Raw genomic sequence first — 5,998 nt, 5'->3', positions numbered from 1 at the left:
AAACATTTGCTGCAGAATTAATTATCAAAAGATCCTGTTGCTGAAACTATTCCATAGTTCACTGATTGAAGGAAGCAGTTCCTTCTCCAATGCCAACTAATCCAGCAGACATTTTGCATTACTATAAAAAAATTACCTCAAAAGAGTCAATTTGCATTCATGAATTCATGAACCACAAAAGTTGGGAGAGATGGGGAAACACTGAAAGAGGCGTAATGATGAATCCCCATAAATTTTAAAAGTGGGACAATATGATCATTAATACTATCAGGGCATGGTTTAAATGGCACATGAATCAACACCTTTACTAAAGTTAAGCAGATCTGGGTCTGATGGGACACACTGAGTTCCATAAGAGAAGAAAAGCAAGATATAAACATATTATTAAATTAGGCAAACTGTCTGTTGCTATCAAAAGAAGCTTGCTAAGCATAAAAAGAAATGTAGTCATTGGAAGCAAAGAAATCTGACTTAATGACAATGAAATGGACTCCAGTGGATTTAAACAGGACATACTGCATGGTCTTGCACATGGTGTTCATGTGTGTTCAGAGAAGGCATGTGTTCAAGTAAATATGCCTTGACTTGTCTAACTGCTGGCAGAGCTGCAGCCTTGTCTCTTTTGCTTAGTTATTTCCACATGGTGATAATTCTCCACATATTTCTCTTTTCAGACTGAAGGCGTATTTGCAGCAGCGACACTGTCCATATGGCAGTTTCCCCTGAAATTTCCTTGCCTTCATTTCTAACAGCTGCCATCCCCATCACCACCAGAGGGCACTTTCTAAGGCTGGTAATTGCTACATGGCTATGTCTCATTGAAAATATAAATGATTTGGTGCCGTGATCTACTAGTTCCTCTGCATTTCCAGGTTTCATTTTTTTCACAGCAAGTCTCTGTATTAGAGAAGAAAAGAGGTACACCTTTCTCCTGATATCTCTGCAATGAAAAGGGTGAGTGACAGGCTTTTTTTTAAAAAAAAATAAAAGCTGAGGATTCAGAGTAGTGACTAGTTTGTGCAACCCAACACAAGAGGAGGGTTCCTGGAAAAGTGTAACCTGAAGAAGAAAGAAAATCAGGAGATGTTCTGAGCCTCTGCTGCTCAGCAATAGGTTCCAGCATCTCCCCACAGTAACTGATTCTGAACCATTGGAAGAAGGGCTACTTCCCCAGCCTCCACGAAGCTTGAAGAAAGTTTCTCAGGATCCTGTGGATAAGAAGCCTGGAGTTTCTGTCCCCCAATATAGCAAGAGGAAGGTGGTGGTGATTGGAGACTCCTTGCTCAGAGGGGTGGAGCCCAAAGTGTGCTGACCAGACTTGTCATCCCAAGAGGTCTGCTGTCTGCCGGGTGCACGCATCCAGCATGTGACAGAAAGGATTGGAAGATTTATCAAGCCCACAGATTACTATCCTTTCTTGCTGATCCACGTGGGAACGAACGATACTGCCTGTCATAGCCCTGAATGTATTAGAAAAGACTATGTGGCTCTGGGTCAGAAGGTGAAGGAGCTGGGCGCACAGGTTGTGTTCTCGTCATTTCTTCCTGTTGAAGGCCGTGACTTAGGACGAGAAAGAAGAATACTTCAAACAAATGACTGGCTACGTCGATGGTGTTGTCAGGGAAGATTTGGATTTCTGGACCATGGCTTACACTTTCAAGATGGTGGTCTTCTATCGGGACATGGTTTGCACCTTACAGCGGTAGGGAAAAGGGTGTTTGGTAACAGCCTTGCTAACCTAATAAGGAGGGCTTTAAATTAAATTGTATGGGAAAGCGAGACAATAATTCAAAGCCTCATATGAAGCCAGAAATTGGGGTAAGAACATTAAAGATTTGCAGAGACTGGTGCATATCCCAGGTAGTGTGAACTTGCAGGTTTGTACGGAAACCAAATCCTCGCAATGTATAAAACGTGGATTCCGATGTCTCTACACTAATGCACAGAGTATGGGAAACAAACAGGAGGAACTGTAAGTCCTAATATGGGAAGGAGATTATGACATAATAGGCCTTACTGAAACTTGGTGGGATGACACAACTGGAATATTAGGATTCAGGAGTACAACTTATTTAAAAGGGGCAGACAAATGAGAAAGGGTGGAGGCATAGCAGTATATGTGAAGGAGGTATATACTTGTGAGGAAATATGTGAATCTGAACATGGCAGCTCAATTGAGAGTCTCTGAGTAAAAATAAAAGGAGTAAAAAACCCCCCAGTGATATTATTGTGGAGTCTGCCATAGACCACCAAGCCAGGCAGAGGACTTGGATGAGATACTCCTACAACAGACTGCAAAGTTTTCCAAGAGAAGGGATATAGTGATCATGGGAGATTTCAATTACGCAGACATATGCTGGAAGTCCAACTCTGTTAAAAATGAAAAGTCAAATAGATTCCTGACTTGTCTTGCTGACAACTTCCTTTTCCAGAAAGTGAGGAAGGAAACAAGGGGATCTGCTATCTTGGATTTGATTCTCACCAACAAGCAAGAATTGATTGAAGAAGTGGAAATAGTGGGCACCCTGGGCAGTAGTGACCAAGTGATTTTGGAATTTACAGTCCTAGGGAAGGGAACAGCTATATGTAGTCAGACTTATAGGTTGGACTTCAGAAAGGCAGACAAACTTAGAACTATGCTGGGTAAAATCCCATGGTCAGAAATACTAAGGAAGAAGTGGGTTCAGAAGGGGTGGGAGTTTCTTAAAAGTGAAATACTGAAAGCCCAATCACAGACGATTCCTATGAGAAGAAAAATAGAAAAAGCCTAAAGAAGCCGAGTTGGCTCCATAAACAACTCTCTAAAGACTGCAGAAATAAAAAAGACTCCTTTAGGAATTGGAAGGAGGGCCTTATAACCAAGGATGAATATAAACAAATCACCAATGCTGGGAGAGAAAAAGTTAGGAAAGCTAAAGCTCAGTATGAGCTTAGGCTGCCCAAAGATGCTAAAAACAACAACAAAAAAGTTCTTTTCTTATGTTCAGAGTAAAAAAAAGAGCAAGGACATGGTAAGCCCATTGCAAGGGCAGGAAAGTGAAATTATAACAGGTAATGAAGAGAGGACAGAACTGCTCAATTACTACTTTTCCTCAGTCTTCTCTTCTGAGGGAAGCAGTGCTCAACCTGGCAAAAACAGAACATATAATGAGGGTATGAAGTTCCAACCTAGGATCAGCATAGGGGTAGTACCTAGTTTCTTTAAATGAAACTAAGTCCTCGGGGCCAGGTGAACTGCATCCAAGGGTTCTAAAAGAGCTTGTGGATATAATTTCTGAGCCTCTGGCTATTATTTTTGAGAATTCTTGGAGAACACGAGAGGTGCCGGAAGACTGGAGGCAGGCGAATGTTGTCCCCATCTTCAAGAAGGGGAAGAAAGAGGATCTGGGTAACTACCGACCTGACAGCTTGACGTCTATACCTGGAAAAGTTTTAGAACAAATCATCAGTCGGTCCCAGAATATTTAGAAACAATGGATGTGATTACTAAGAGCCAGCATGGGTTTCTCAAGAAAAGTCACGTCAGACTAACCTGATCTCTTTTTTTGAGAAAATGCCTACGTTGCTGGATTAGGGGAATGCTGTAGACATCATTTATCTTGATTTCAGTAAGGCTTTTGATAACGTTCCACATACTATCCTTGTTGACAAGTAGGTAAAATGTGGTTTAGATCCTGTTACCATTAGGTGGATCTGTAACTGGTTGACAGATCGCACCCAAAGAGTGCTTGCGAATGGTTCCTCATCCTCTGGGAGAGGAGTGACAAGCGGAGTGCCTCAAGAATCTGTCCTGGGACCTGTTTTGTTCAACATCTTTATAAATGATTTGGATGAAGGAATAGAGGGAATGCTTATTAAATTTGCCAATGGTACTAAATTGAGAGGGGTTGCAAATACAGTAGAACACAAAAACAGGATACAGGATGCCCTTGACAGGCTGGAAACCTGGGCTAAGACCAATAAAATGAATTTTAACAGGGATAAATGTAAAGTTCTGCATTTCAGTAGGAAAAATTCCATACATAGTTATAGGATGGGGGAGACTTGTCTTAGCAGTAGTATGTGCGAAAAGGATCTAGGGGTCTTAGTGGATCATACGCTGAACATGAGTCAACAGTGTGATACGGTGGCTAAAAAGGCAAATGCAATTTTGGGCTGTATCAACAGAAGTATAGTGCCCAGATCACGTGATGTGATGGTATCACTTTACTCTGCTCTGGTAAGATCTCACCTGGAACCACATTTTAAGAAGGATATAGACAAGCTGGAATGGGTCCAGAGGAGGGTGACAAAGATGGTGAGGGGTCTGGAGACCAAGTCCTATGAGGAAAGGTTGAAGGAGCTGGGGATGTTTAGCCTGGAGAAGAGGTGGCTGAGAAGTGATATGATCATCATCTTCCAAGTACCTGAAGGGCTGTCATATAGAGGATGGTGTGGAATTGTTTTCTGTGGCCCTGGAAGGTAGGACTAGAACCAATGGGTTGAAATTAATCAAAAGAGTTTCCGGCTCAACATTAGGAAGAACTTCCTGACCGTTAAGAGAGATTTCTCAGTAAAACAGGCTTCCTCGGGAGGTGGTAGGCTCTCCTTCCTTGGAAGTTTTTAAACAGAGGCTAGATGGCCATATGACAGTGATGAAGATCCTGTGAATTTGGGGTAGGTATTTGCGGGTTTCCTGCATTGTGCAGGGGGGTGGACTAGATGACCCTTGATGTCCCTTCCAACTCTATGATTCTATGAATGGAGTCATAAGCCACTTTCCGTTTCCACAAAAGAGAAAGATGGTATATACACAATAAATAAATATAGCAACTAAAAAAAAAGCATCCTCCAATACCATGGCAGCTTTCAAGGCTGATGCAAGAAAAATAGCACCAGTGCATGGGGGACCTTCAAGAACACACTCCTTCCTATTCACATTTCATCCAAATACACTTTGATTGTAATATTTCCAAAAAAGATTGTATCAGACCATGTACGACAAAGATTGCAGCAAAGCAGAAGAAAACCCCATAAATTGATTATTAGGGCATGGCATAATGTGGATGCTTCAAAAAGTCTTCAATCCAGTTTGGATGCTGAACTGGAACAAAACCTCTATGTGAAAGTGACCTTCCTGTGGTCTATGTACTACAGCTAGGTTTGCCAACTCCAGTGTGGGAAATGCTGGTCTGGGGTTGGTGTGTCTGGTGAGGAGTCTGGAGAAGCGAGGGAGCTTGGCAGGGATGCAATGCAACTCCAGGACTTCTGTTTCACCTAGACACTATAGCATCCCATAGGATCCACCACCCTCTGAAGCTGCCAGGGGAACTGATCTCTGTAGTCCAGAGATGGGTTGTAATTCCAGGAGAACTGCCTGGAAGTTGGGAGCCCTGTCTGCTTCAGTGTACACAGTTCCTTCTATAGCTTTTCCTTTTGGATAAGGTCACATGATGCAGTCTTCTGCTACTGGCTGCAAACTGGAATGCACACACACATGTAAGATAAAGAGTAAGAGTTGGTGGTTGTTTCTGCCATGCAAAGGAAGGAGCAGAGGGAGCCTCTTATGCTCACCTGTGCAAATAACTTATGATGTGCCCTGCCTGGCATAGCAAATACAGATAAAGGCGGAGTTATAATTTGCCCAGAGGCTATGTGTTGTGCAAGCTGACCGGATCTATTACACAAAGAGTTTACAGGCCCACAAGGATTGTTCAGAGAATAAACCTTTCTCTGCATTTGGCAGGATAATGGAAAACACATTAGGCTATTTGACGTAGGAAATTGGGAATTAAAGGCAATTTATTGTAAATACAAGCAGGACTGACATATGCTTGCTTAATACAGGAATACAACATATAGTAGGAACATATAATTAATTGCATAACTAGATTGATAATGATCTATGTACTGCATCTCTACTGTATTTTGCTTGTGGCAGTGAAGCCATTGACTCCCAACTGCCTAAATTAGGTTGGTGGCACAGAATGTTCACAATCTAATTGTACAGAGAACCAAG

Source organism: Heteronotia binoei, chromosome 1 (assembly GCF_032191835.1).
Source record: "Heteronotia binoei isolate CCM8104 ecotype False Entrance Well chromosome 1, APGP_CSIRO_Hbin_v1, whole genome shotgun sequence".
Classification (NCBI taxonomy): domain Eukaryota; kingdom Metazoa; phylum Chordata; class Lepidosauria; order Squamata; family Gekkonidae; genus Heteronotia; species Heteronotia binoei.
The sequence above is the reverse complement of the archived record's forward strand: the minus strand, read 5'-3'. Positions refer to the sequence as shown.